At 42.3% G+C, this 14,685-nt stretch overlaps 1 protein-coding gene across 12 annotated transcripts in view; it reads left to right on the top strand.

Annotated features, from left to right (window-relative positions):
• The window catches only part of ctnnd2b (catenin (cadherin-associated protein), delta 2b), a 1,542,927-nt gene that overhangs the window by 797,173 nt on the left and 731,069 nt on the right, over nucleotides 1-14,685 (top strand). The window lies entirely within an intron of this gene.

Raw genomic sequence — 14,685 nt, 5'->3', positions numbered from 1 at the left:
GGATACCTCGTGTCTGAAAATTCTGAACAAACCTCGCATGTCAAAGGCATTACTGAAGTCCATGTGGATAACATCCACAGCCTTTACTTCATCAACTTTCCTGGTAACCCATGGCTGTCCAAATATCTATATATTTTATCTCTGAACTCCTTCCAATAATTTACCTACTACTCACTGGCCAATAATTTCCTGGTTTATTTTATTTTATTTTTTGGAGCCTTTTTTAAACAACGGGACAATATGAGCTATCCTCTGGCACCTCACCTGTGGCTAAGGACATTTTGAGTATATCCGCTAGGACCTCTGTAATTTCTACACTGGTCTCCCTCAAGGTTGGAGAGAATATCACATCTGGCCCGGGGGATTTATCTACCTTTAAGACAGCAAGCACTTCCTCCTCCTTAATTTTCATATGTTCCATGACACTTCTGTTTGTTCCCCTTCCTTCCTTGTGCACTGTCAGTTTCCTGAGTAACTACTGATGCATAAAAAACTGTTTAAGATCTCCCCCATAATGTGAGACTTCACACATAGATGACCACTCTGATTCTCTAGGGACCTATTTTGTTCCTTACTATCCTTTTACTCTTAATATACTTACAGAATCCCTTCGGGTTTACCTTCATAGTATCTGCCAGAGCAACTTCGTGTCTTTTTGTCTTCCTGATTTCCTTCTTGAGTATTTTCTTGCATTTTTCTGTACTTTTGAAGTACCTCATTAGCTCCTTGTTGCTGATACTTGCTGTACACCTTCTTAACCAGATCATCAATATCCCCTGAAAACCAGAGCTCCCTATGCCTTTTAGCTTTGCCTTTAATTCTAACAGGAACATGCCATCTCTGCACTCTCACTTACTGACCATATCCTTGCCAGAAAACAACTTATCCCAATCCACTCTTCCTAGATCCTTTCTCATGTCCACAAATTTTGCCTTCCTTCAATTTAGAATCCCAACACGAGGACCAGATTTGTCCTTTTCCATAATCAACTTGCAGCTAATGACTTTATGGTCACTGGACCCAAAATGTTCGCCAACGCATACATCTCTCACCTGACCTGTCTTGTTCCCTAGGAGGTCAAGTACTGCATCCAATTCTCTCTGACTATTGGGCGGTCTATAACGCACCCCTATCAGTGTGGTCACACCTTTCCCATTCCTCAACTCCACCCATATAGACAAACTCTCCCAGCTGTCCTGACTTTGCACAGCTGAGAGCTTTTCCCTGACTAGCAATGCCTGCCCCTCTATCACGTCTGAAGCAACGGAACCCCAGAACATTTAGTTGCAGGTGGGGCAGGACTGACAGCTTAATCTCACTAATAGCAATAATGTAATCCCACGTGTCAATCCATGCCCCAAGTTTATCAGCCTTTCCAACAATACTCCTTGCATTAAAATAATGTACCTGAAACCATTTCTATCATGTACAAACCTTTGATTTCTATCTCGACGTGCAGTCCTCGCATGACCTTTATCCTCCTCCTCACTAACTGCTCTATCATACAGGTTCTCTTAGCCCTGCAAATCTAGTTTAAACCCATCGGGACAAGACTAACAAACCTACCCGCAAGGATATTAATCCACTTCCAGTTCAGATTCAATCCATCCCATCAGTACAGATCACACCTTCCCTGGAACAGAGCCCAGTGATCTAAAACCTGAGGCCCTCCCTTCTACATTATTTCTCCAACCACATGTTAAGCTGCCTTATTCTTCTATTTCTAATGTCTTCAGCACATGGCAAGGGAAGCAATCCCTGAGATCACTACCCTGGAGGAAGTCCTCTACTTCAACCTTGCGCCCAACTCCCTGAACTCTCCTTGCAGGATCTCCTCACCCTTCCTACCTATGTCATTGGTCCCTACATGGACCATGACATCTGGCTGATCACCCTACCACCTAAGAAGGTCGTGAATGATCTGAGATATCTCAGACCTTGGCATCAGGGAGGCAACATACCATCTGAGATTCACTATCTCCTCCACAGAACCTCTCATCTATCTTCCTATGTATGGAATCCCCTATCACTACAGCTTACCTTTATTCCCCTTCCCTTCTAAACCACAGCACCAGACTCTGTGCCAGAGACTTGATTGTCATGGCTTGTACCTGGTCAAGTTTGCCAAGGTCTTTGATGTCATTACCGAGCCTGCACAAACTCCTGACGAAATAGAAGTGCTGACGTGCTTTCTTCACAATTATAGTAATATGTTCGTTTCAGGAAAGATCCTCCGAGGTAGTGACTCCAAAAAAGTTAATTTTCCTCCCCCTCTCCACATATGATTCCCCCAATGATCAATGGATTGTACACCTCTTGTTTTCCCTTGCTGAAGTCAACAATGGTGACTTTGAGTGAGAAGTTGTTGTTGGAACACTATTCAGCCATTTTTCCAATCTCTCTCCTGTTGGCTGTCTCATTGACCCTTTTTATACAGCCCACTACCATGGTACTGTCAGCAAATTTGTACCGAGCCATGCAGACAGATGAAAAGTGAGTAGAGCAGGGGACTAAGAACACAGCCCTGTGATGCTCTGGTACTGATGGAGATTATGGAAGAAATGTTCTTACCAATCCTCACTGATTGTGGTCTGGAGGGGAGGAAATCCAGGATATAATTGTACATTTGGGTGTTGAGTCCCCGGACGCAGAGATTTGTTATCAATTTTTGAGGAATAATGGTGCGGGACACTGAACTGTGGTCAGTAATGAGCATCCTGATGTGTGCGTCTTTGCTGTCTGGGTTGTTCCAGGCAACTCAGACTCAAAGATCGGGGTTTGGCCCCTCATTAATAAACAAAGTCGGTTTTCAGTGCTCCCAGAGTAGAAAGGTGAAATGAATTCCCAAGTAATCTTTAGTTGAGTGTTCAAGGATTACTTCGTAGCTGGAGATATTAATTCCACAAAAATAGGTAGAAACAAACTTAAGGAAGCCAGTTTGCAAGAAAGACCCGAGGCATCTGTACAAGGAGGAACAGATGGCAGATTAACAAAGAATTAAAGTTTTTGCCCATAAAATGATGTGAGAAAAATTAAGCCAATATTTCAGTGAAGGCCACATCAATAAATATGAATCTGTCTCAATGTGGCTGATGTGCGTGTGATTAAATTATTCCAGAGAGATTCATTCACATCTGGAGGGAAAATGAGGCCAGTTACACCCAAACCAAAAATAACAAAAAGTTGTGTTGTCCAGGAAGGGAGCTTGTTGAAAGCAGGTGAATCAGAGGGGATGTTTAATGGGGTGTTTAGTGCATTGGAAAATTAATTACTCCTATACAAAACTCAAAACTGCTGGTGTGCAGTTAAAGTGCTTGCATTTATATGGTGCCTTATTGGCTTAAGATATCACCAACTGCTTTACATCCAATAAAGATTGCATATTTATTGTTAGAATACATGACATCATATACAACCTTTAGATTTTTTTTTCTGTGGGCAAGGCAGAATTGCCAACTGTACCCAGTGTATACATATGAACGAATAAAGAACTATAAACAGATTATAAATGTAAACAAATGACATTACAGAGAGAATTTAAAATATTAATAAATTGCAGAAGAGTCCTTAAATTAGTCCCTGATTGAGTTTGTCATTGAGGACCCTGATGCTGGAGGGGGAGCAGCTGTTCCTGAACCTGGTGGGTGCGAGTCTTGTGGCACCTCCACCTCTTTCCTGATGGCAGCAGCGAGAACAGAGTATGTGCTGGGTGGTGTGGTGATGATTGCTGGTGCTTGCTGACAAAAGCGTTCCCTGTACATGTTCTTGAGAGTGGGGAGGGTTTTGCTCATGATGTCCTGGGCTGTGTTCACTATGTTTTGGAGAGCTTTGCACTCAGGGTGTATTGGTGTCCCCATACCAGACCATGATGCAGCAGGTCAGCACACTTTCCACCACATATCTGTAGAAATTTGCGTGGATTTCTGGTGTTGTACCAAACTTCTGTAAACTCCTGAGGAAGTAGAGGTGCTGATGTTCTTTCTTCATGATGCCATTGGTGTGTTGGGTCAAGGAAAGATCCTCCGAGATTGTGACTCCCAAGAACTTAAATTTGCTCACTCTCTTCACCTCTGATTTCCCCCAACGAATGCCTCTGGCTTTCCCTTCCTGAAATCAACGATCAGCTCCTTAGTCTTGGTGCAAAGTTGTTGTTGGTGCACCATTTAGCCAGGTTTTCAATCTCCCTCCTGTACGCTGACTCATCCCCTTCCTTTATACAACCCACTACTGTAATGTCAGCAAATTTGTTGATTGTGTTATTGCTTTACTGAGACAGTCATAAGTGTAAAGTGAGTAGAGCAGTGGGTAAGAACACAGCTCTGTGGCGCTCTAGTACTGATAGAGATTGTGGAGGAGATGTTCTTACCAATCCTCACTGGTTGTAATCTGGAGGTGAGGAAATCCAGGATCCAATTACATAGCGGAGTCTTGGAGTTTGATGATCAGTTTTGAGGGGACAATGGTATTAAATACCAAACTGTAGTCGATTAAGAGCATCCTGATGTTTGCATCTTTACTGTCCAGATGTTCTAGACTTTGTGTAGAGCCAGTGAGACGGCATCTGCCGTGAACCTGTTGCTATGATGGGCGAACTGGAATATATCCATGTCACCACTCACAGGAGCTGATAAACTTCAACACAAGAGTTCAAAACACTTCATCACTGTTGATGTAAGTGGTACTGGTTGATAGACATGTAGGCAGGTTACTACATGCTCCTTGGGCAGCCACTTGATTAATGCCTGTTTGAAACCAGTCGATAGTGAAGAAATCTGCGAATACATTGGTAAGTTGGTCAGCGCAGATTTGTAATACTTGGCTGGGTACTTGACCAGATGCCTTCCTCGGATTCACTCTGCTGAAGGCAGCAAGCACATCATTTTTGGATACGGACAGGATGGGATCATTAGGGAACGTGGAGTGCTTCTGGTGATAGTTCTATTAAATAACCTATTGCCAGTCAACACGTCATCCATTTCTCCTAAGTCCCTATTATGTCACATGATATGTTCACCACCCCCTGCTCTCCTAAACATTTGGAAGCACAAATGGCATTTCAGTCAACATACACAGACTGTTTTGATATTGGACTGTTAAACATTCCAACGGAAATAAAATTAGACACATTTTTCACGCCAGCAAATATACATGGAAGGCGACTGCATGTAAGGCCTCCATGCATTTTGATGAGTAGAGGATCATGGGAGGGAGGGGGGGAAATCATGCAACTCATTGAAATATGTGTGAGAAGTGAGTGGCATGTTGACTGGTCCTTGAACAATGAAACAGTGACCAGAAATTTTAACTTGGATGTAATGTATTTAATGGTACCCAAGCCCACTACATACGAGCAAGTCCTTTGACCATACGTCAACAATTTTGTCTTGTGTGTGTCAATAAGTAATTACCTGATGCACCCAATTGCCATATACAGTAAAAACCTGTTGTTTAGAAGTTGAGCAACCAGCAAAAAAAAGTAAATAAATTTTTAAACTTTTACAAGTGAATGCTCTATGAAGTAACACAAAACTTTAGGAGCAAATGTTCAGCCAGCGGAGAGCCTTGGTCATTCTCTGCTCGTAGTAACTGTTTGAATAAAATTGTGTTTAAATAAAATGGCCTCGCCCAGGATGAAGAGCTGGTTGATGCTGCTTGCCATTGAGGTGACCCTCTTAAAGTGTCTCTTTATCCCTGCTTAGTCAGTCTTTATCTCACAAAGTAAGGTTTTGTCTGTAAACATGGGGAAGGAGGTTAATTATCTTAATGTTATTGTTCGTCTTTTGGTAGGCTCCAGGGTGGGGGGTGGAGGAGAAAGAGTACCTGCAGATACAGTGATGGTTAAATGTTTTCAAAGAACATGGTGGAAAATAAAATGCTTTAAGGTTTACACATTCATGCAAGTGACAGTACAGTGCACCATTTTTGTCTTTTAAACTGTTTCTTCATGCAAATATATTAGTTGGGCACTGTAAGAGTGAATCTCAAACAACCAGAAAACTCACTTATCCAGTATCTAGCAATCCCCATAGGTGAGGGATACCAGGGGTTTTACTGTATATTCTCAGCATGCTGCAAGCTCCTTTGCTGGACCTGCTCAACCAATGGGTTGTGTTATCCAGGACAAATGGGAAGCCTAAAACCGAGGGAAGGCAATGCCATGTTAAGAGATTGATGGAGAGGACACTGAGGAGGTCCTTAGAATGCTGTTTGCCCTTTCACACAGTGTAGCATGTCCTGCACCACATTATTAATCTGCTGAATAACCTGGTTCTGTTCACCACTGGCTTTAGACTGTCAGATGCACAAAAAAAACAAGCAAAATAATGCCTCGATTTTGAAGATTTTCAGAGAAAGCTTAAGAGAAGAAAAGAGGCTTTTTGTTGGGTGTTTGCTTATCTATGGTGTCAAATATTCTGCCTGAAATGGTGATTAAGCAGATTTTTAAAAAATGCAACATGGTACCATGACCCCGTGCCACCCAAATATATCGATTCGCCTAAAAACCCCGTACATTTTTTGTTTTGGAGGGTGGGAGGAAATCTAAGCACCAGGAGGAAACCCACGCAGGTTACGGCAAGAATGTGCAAACTCCTAATAGACAGTGCTGGATTCTAACCCAGGTCGCCAGTGCTGTAAATGTTATAGCGATTTGATAACAAACTTCAACGTGATTGAAAAGGATAAAGTTGTTGGACTGGAGGAAAGTGGGAAGTGGTACTGATTAGATGGTGCTTTCAAAGAGAACTGAATGCTTCAGCAGTGTGGCCCAAACTGCAGCCAAAGTATTAAATCAGCCCAATGAAACATAAAATAGCTCTATGGTTTGAATAAATATTGCCAAGAGATAAGAACCCAGATTAGACCATTTAATTACACAATCCAAAGCAGTGCACAGGAGTGTATTCCAAGTCAATAGTGTTAGGAATTAAAGTACCTTTAAAGAAATTGCTCGAGACAAAAATTGAGAACAAAGAACATTTATTACTACAACAATGCAAAGTTGGGTGCTTCCCCTTACCCTGGGAATACACACACACACTGGGGCTCACCCAACTTTTATACAGTTGATTTCAGTGTAGGAATACCCTCCCCCTTACATTCTTCTGCCTCCTGCTGGAGAGGTTTGGCATTAGGCAATCCTGCCTGCCTACGTGCAATTTCAGAATACTTGGAGGACCAGGGGGGGTATCCTGTCGGTGTCCCTTCATGTTATTGTCCTTATTCACACCTTCCTGATTCTCAGGGCTACAGTCTCTTGATATGCAGAGTTGACTCATTCTATCTAGGGTTGGCTAATTTCATATGTATAAATCTGTGTATGGTTAGCTAATTAGAAATGTATGACTTGGTACTTCTGTCCAGGGCTAGGAGACCCTTATCTGATCCAGACTACCTCAACTTCCTACATTCTATTGTACCTTACCATTCCTTATCTTAGTCCTATGGTCTTGTCACAAAGACTAGAAGATTCTTATGTTAATCGTGCTGACTCTGCTTTCCTGCATCCTAAGCCCCAAGCTTATCCTGTTTGAACTGGTTACAGCCATTTTACTGATGAACTTTAGTTTCTTCCATGTTCATAATTTTAGATCAATTTTCCCATCTCTCACAATAGGATCTAGGAGGAAGAACGGGTGAAAGCAACGAGAGGTCGAGAGTTAGCTCTGAAAGCCCAAGTAGCTGAAGCCCCGACAGGGTAAAGATGATCAAGCTCCAAATTGCAGTGCAGAGGCAGATTTATACATCAGGCATATGCTAGTGTCTAACAAATTGCATGATTCACCATCCACATTCTCACCTTTCTTCATCTCAGTCACTCCATATAGACTTTCCCTTCCATTTTTCCCCAAAGACTCTTGAACCACATATTAGCAAAATGAGTGAGCTGAACAGCAGTGAATGGGTTGGGAAGCTGTGAAATAGTCAGTGCAGCCTCTTACAAACAATGGAGGACTGAAAGAATCCAAGAAAGGAAACAATGGTAACAAGCTGCTGAGTGATTGTTTACAAATGGTGATTCACCTTCTCAATCATTGCACACAGGATAATGTTTTTTTAAAATCAAAACTAAAATATCGGGGGAATTGGAAGCAGTATTGGCATGGCTGGGATAAATATTTCATTCCTGTGTTTCATGAATGTATACTGATAGATTGTTGTCCTTTGCTTCCAAGAAACCTGCCTGAGTTGATGATAACTAGACCCAGCGTTATTTAATTATTAAGAGCTTGCATCGGCAACTTCCTTCTTATGGAGCACTGTGCATTTCCCAAAAGAATGTTAATTCAAATATACTAAAATATCTTAATATGGTTGACTTTCAAGTCCCCATTTCAATGGTTTCAAGATGCATGCAAATAAACAGATTAGATTAGCAATGCGAGTGAGGTGAAGATCCTTTTGCCCCATTAACTAAATTTATCTCAGCTATTTCCAAATGGGGCCCTACAACCTCCCTGCGGCCCACAGCAGATTTAAGTAAATCTTTGTTTACTTTTCATCTCTCATAATATGAAGATCTTTAATGTTTTTATTTTGTTGTGTGGTCGTTAGGAGAGAACTACGGAAGAAACCAAAACTTGGCTGCTTCACAAGGAAGGGAGCTCATAGATATTGAGCAGATTCCTCAGGGGGCCAGAGCCAAAATAAAGGTTGAGAATGCTGGTCTCGAATCCTTCCATCACTGGGCATTGACCCTTAACAATCTTGCATATTTGACATTCAGTTTGTATCTGTGGCTGACATTGCTGAACCCACAGCACAGATTAATGGTTCTTTTTGTTTGTCTTGTGACCAAGCTCCATGTTAAATTCGAACTCTGTGTTAAAGACAGGCTCCATGTTAACATTTGAGAAGAATTTGGACATGTATGTGGATGGAGAGGTATGGTGGGCTATGGGCTGGATGCAGGTCAGTGGGACTAGGCAAATAAAATGGCTTGGCACAGACGAGAAGGGCCGAAGGGGCCTGTTTCTGTGCTGTAGTGTTCTGTGATTCCATTGTTCTTTGATGTTTCATTCTTTGAATTAATTTTACAAATATGCAGTAGGACTATTCAAGACTTTTACATGGAGCAATTGGATTAAGTGAGGGAGATGAGCAAGATGTGCGTGGTGGCTCAAAGTTTCCAGACTGGGTGAATATATTGTTCTTTACTAGAAGAAAAGTAGAATGAGATGGCAAAGTTTGTAGTGAAGCAGCTTGGTGCTAGATGGCAAAGGTCTTTGGTAATGATAAACGCATGCGTCACCCCATTTGGTACAGAATGGAGCTGTGTGTGCTTATGACACTGGAGAATATTTTTTTTCCCCAAAAGATTTTCTTCCTAAAAACAAACTCTGGATTATGATTTGCTGTGTCACTTAAGAAGTTGGAGAAACATTAAATTAACTTTTGTTGAATTTAGCTTATTTAATTGCATGTTTGGGCTTTCAGGTTGACTGCACATGTTGCTCAACAAATGTGAGGAGCCCAGGATTTGTCATGGTCACCAATATTGTGTTCGAAGTAGAGCTTCTAGGCTTTCTTAATAAGTGCAGCCATGCTGCATCTTTCAGCCTTAAGTGTATACTCACCAAAAATGTAACAAAATGTATTGCAGCTTATGCAACATTGGTGAGACATTTCTGCTGTATTGAATCTTCCTGAAGACAAATAAATGCTAGTGTTAAGTACATTCACTATGCTATCGACACTATGCATCAATCCATATCAATGTAATGCACAGCATCTGTATATGTGAGTTGCTTTTATAGCCTGTCTGCATCTATCCCGACTAAGCATGCCCAGGCCTAAGACAACATTTGCATAGTCCAGGCATGCTTGGACTGACCCAAACAGCTTGTTTTGTGGGCAATTTGCTAGAAGATTTAAAATATGATAGGAAATCCCGTTATATCCTTAAAAATGATATGTGACAGGAAAAAAATTGAAGATTTTTCATGATCAGCAGCCCACAATCCATACAATAAATCGAAAGGTGTTCAGGAAGCAAAATCTTCGCTCTCCAGCATTATCTAGTGAATTCTTAAACCATCAAATCCAAATCAAAATAAATCTACAGGATGTTTCAGATTTAGATTCCAGAATTTTTTTAAACTTTTGATTGAGATGGTACCCAGGACCATGAAAAAAGTCAATGAATTAACATCAACTACCTGTGAAAGCAGCTTGTCCAAAGATGTGGTCTAGGTGACCACAAAATTTGTAGTGCCAATGCCAGAGAGTTTAATTGTGATCTCAAGCATTGTCTGAGTGGAGTTTGCACATGAGAACATGTTGGCAAAAGTTGGGGGTGGGAGGAAGTTAATCAGAATATGGAGAGAATAAAATTGGACTAGATTAGTGCAGGAATATGGGTGATTGGTGGTCCTTGCAGACTCTGTGGTCTGAGGGCCTGAACCCATGTCACCCCTCTCTCTGACTCTGTAACCTCTAACCTAGATATGGCTGTACATAACATAAAATTGTGACTTCCTCTTATTTCTCTCTTTGATTGTTGGCATTGTTCTCTCATTGACTTAAAAGCAATTGAATCACTGCTAAATCTAGCAGTGTGTGGAATTTCTGTTTAACACAGTAGAACTCCCAATATCTGACACCTATGGAGATTGGTAGATGCCAGATGAGTGAATTTGCCAGTTGCTTGAGATTGTGTGGCGTATGGAATGGTGGGCTGACAGCAAGGTGTGCCAATTTTAAACTTTTGCTTTTTTGTCTATATTTTTTCCATTTTGTTTTTCTCTTGGTTACTTGAATTCTGGATAATGGGGATTTTACTGTAATCACCCATATGAAGGAAATAAAATCTGGAAGCAATTTTCCCAGTAAGACACAACTTAGTTCATGCCAGCTTGTAGCATATTAATGTGCGCGTCCCCCCTCTCCCTCTGCGCACGCGCACCTACTCCAACATGCCTATTATAGATTCAAAAGTCATACAACATGGACAAGTAGGTCTGATTTTATAATCAATGATTCTATAAATGCAATGTAACAACCCATTTGTTATAATTTAAAGTCTTTGCAATATTCATGTTCATCTGTTTCTCTTGAATGATGTTTATATGTTCAGCCTCACCTTGCCCATGTGCATAATAGCATCTAATTACAAATATTATGTGCTGGTCATGATACCAATTTTCCAACACATCACAGTCCACCTGAAGCAGTCGAACATCATTTACTCTTTCACTTTCTATAATCTCGCATGATTTTTCTTCGTCTGGTGTCCCAGACTACACTTGTGCTGAATGTAGCTGGATACATCCGAAGCTGCTGAGATTTTTGCAGTTTCAGAATTGGTCATCTACCAGGTGGTATATAGGACTGCCAAGCAGTTTGTCCTCCCTCGTTTCCTCATTCTTGTTGAACCCAGGAGAAAATGGTGCATGTTCCTTAAAACAACTTGGAGCATGACTGTGCTAAATGTTTTGATGATCTTAAAACAGTGGTTATCAACTTTTTTCTTTCCATTCACTTTAAGTAATCCCTATGCCTTCAGCATCAGTGCTCTATGATTAGCAAGGGATTGCTTAAGGTGGGATGTGAGTGGTTGAGAACTGCTCTAGAATCAATTGTTACTGAAGTATTTTGCTTGAGAAAAAATTGTCATTGGCTCATTTCCTTTGGAGTTATGAAACTGTGCACATAACGAGTCCACAATTAAAACAGTAGTTTTCAAACTTTTTCTTTCTACCCACATCCCACCTTAAGCAATCCCTTACTAATCACAGAGCATGGATGGCATAGGGATTACTGAAAATGAGTGGAAAGAAAAAGGTTGAGAACCACTGGCTTAAAGAAAGCAAATATTCACCCAAATTGGTGACAAAATGGGGCTCAGAGAACAAATTTAGTGTGCATGAGCAAGAACACCAATGTGATCTGTTTGGAAATGGCTTTTCAGTCACTCCTTCAAACCAAAAGTGTTGTGGTGCAGGAGAGAAATGTCATAACTGGTTGGATTGCCAGTTATAAATCTACATCCAGAATTTAGGCAATACAAAGTCGCTCCAGCCCAACTGGCCTTGCAAAGCCCTCCTTTGAGTACTGGTGTCTAAATCGGGAGAGCTGTCCCATAGGCTAGTTTTGCCACAGCCTGGCATGGTTATCCTTGGAATCCTACTTTACTTAGTAATCCTAAATTACCAGATGTCCATTACAACCCATGGCATTTCATTGTCTCGTTGGCAAGATTAACACACTGGGGGGAGTGCAGGGGTGGTCAACAGAATGGTAGTCAGGCAGGTGGGCGTGGCTTTGGGAGTCATTAATGACTGCATCAAGCCTCTGGTTTTGGAACAGGCATAGGCAAGGAAATTTCATCCTGATTGCCACCCCCTGCCCTCCCACAGCAGATGAATCGGTATTGCTGCATGATGAGTGATGCAGAGGCTAAGACGGAATTTTGTCTTGAGGGCTCTTCAAAGGTGCTTTGGTTGAACCGCCATTGGAAAACCCAATTGCCGTCTGCAGCAGAGAGTGGATGTACCAGCACCTTCGCCTCCCTTTGCTTTTACTCTAATACCCTCATCGAAATTGTGGGAATCTTGGAACTGTCGCTGCTTCTGAGGGGTGGCACTCCACGATTATGCTGTTGAAAGTACAACAGGCCACTGTACTTGAAGGGGGTGGGGTTTGGATTCTGAATCAGTTATCATGTCCTGGGTTTCCACCGTTTCACCACACCTGTGTGGCAGCCTGAGACTCGAGTTTCATTGGCCGCCCACTAGTGGTTCGGACAGAGGCACCAGCAGCACAGAGAGTAATGGGAAGCACCAGCTCGAGTTTGCAAATCTAGCCTAATGGTCCAGTGTTGATGAACTTTGTTCTGTGAGAGTTCATTGTTCTTAATTATTTATTCATGGGAACCTAGAAGGTGACTATTTTTCTCATTGGGTTCATGGCAGCTTGTAGCATACTAATCGCACATTTCTCGCCCCCCCCCCCCTACACGCGCCCACACATACACCAACCTGCCTATTATAGATTTAAAAGTCATACAGCATGGACTAAGGCCATTGTGTCCATCACATCCAGCACCACCAATGAGCACCCATCCACATTAATCCCATGTTCCAGCACTTGAATGCTGAGCTGATTTATCTGCACATCACAGCCAGTGTGAGCAACTCTGCTTTCACTTTTTCCTCCAGCAGTATGTTCCTGGTACCCACCCACCACCCCCCCACCCCCCCCCCCCCGTCTCTTTATCTTAAATCTGTCATCAAGTTTTACTCCTGATAACTGTAAATGTGTGGAAAAGAAAAAGTGTATATCATGGCTATTGTGATTTATGGTGTGAAAAATAAAAAATTTAAAAAAAAAAAAAAAAAAGTTTTACTCCTGATAAAGGCAAAAAATTCTTGTGTTCTACCCTTCTATATCACTCGTACCTTAATCACACACACAAACCTCATGCTTCCTCAAACCCCCCCTCCCCAAGCCTCAATTCCATGCCACTCTTCTGCGCTGACATTTCTGTCCATGATCAGGTGTACTGTCAAACCAAGACCACCCATGAATTGGGGGAGCAACCCCTAATTTTTCATATCGGCTCTCTCCAGCCAGATGCCATTGACGTAGTCTTCTCCGGTTTCTGCTAGCCCACACCCCATTCCTCTGCCTTCTTTCCTCCAGCTCTCCACCCACTTCCCTTTCCATTCACAGCCAGTTCTCTTCTCTTTTTCCCCCCCCCCTCATTAACTCCTGCCTGTGGGACTGTGCCCCTCCCCTTCCCCTCCACCAGTTTGATTGGGCACCTGCCCACATTTTGTCCTTACCTTGATGAAGGGCTCAGCCCCGAGATGTTGGTTATGTATTATATCTTTGCTGTATAAAGGACGCTGTTTGACCTGCTGAGTTTCTCCAGCGTTGTGTTTTTACTTCTACCACTGCGTCTGCAGATTTTCATGCTTTACTTCTTTCCTCTTAACCTCTGCTGCTCCAGGGAGTACAGATCCGGCCTCTTCAATCTTACCTCCATAAACAAAATGATCCAACCCAGGAAGCATCCAGCTGAATCTCCTCTGCACCTTCTTCAGTGTTGATTACCGTCCTTCATTTCCTACAAGTACCACCACTGCACACAGTACTCCAGCTGAGGGGTGACCAATGTTTCACAAGGTTGGACCACGTATTCTCTGCTTGATGCCCTGACTATTGAAGGCCAACATCCCATTCTTAATCACATGATCTCCCTGCACTGCCGTCTTCAAGAATCCTTGGGTCACTGTTATTCAGTATACCCAAGGACCTTGGGTATCTGTACTAGTGTCATTTTTACTCCTAAAATTCATCACCTCACATTATCAGGATTAAACTCCATCTGCCACTTCTGATCCTCTTTCACCAGTATCACCCTGCTGCCTAAGACAACCCTCCCCATGAACAACAACTCCACCATCTGACCATGCTCCCGAAGTACACATCCAAACAATTCACTTAGATTGCAAACAGCAGGGGTCTCTGACCTGTGATATTCCACTAGTCAGAGACAGACAATCCCCAGACCCTCACCCTCTGTGACCTATTGCCAAGCTAGGTTTGCCTTGGATCCCAGGGCCCTTACCTACTGGAGTTTTCTGAAGTTTGTGAACCATGACTGTGCCTCATCATCAATACACAAAGTAATCAGGTTGATCCAACGAGATCAGCTCTGATGAGTCCCTAGCTTTCCAATTA

Source organism: Narcine bancroftii, chromosome 1 (genome assembly GCF_036971445.1).
Source record: "Narcine bancroftii isolate sNarBan1 chromosome 1, sNarBan1.hap1, whole genome shotgun sequence".
In the NCBI taxonomy this organism is placed as follows: Eukaryota; Metazoa; Chordata; class Chondrichthyes; order Torpediniformes; family Narcinidae; genus Narcine; species Narcine bancroftii.
Note: the sequence above shows the minus strand (reverse complement) of the source record. Positions and strands in the feature narration are given on the sequence as shown.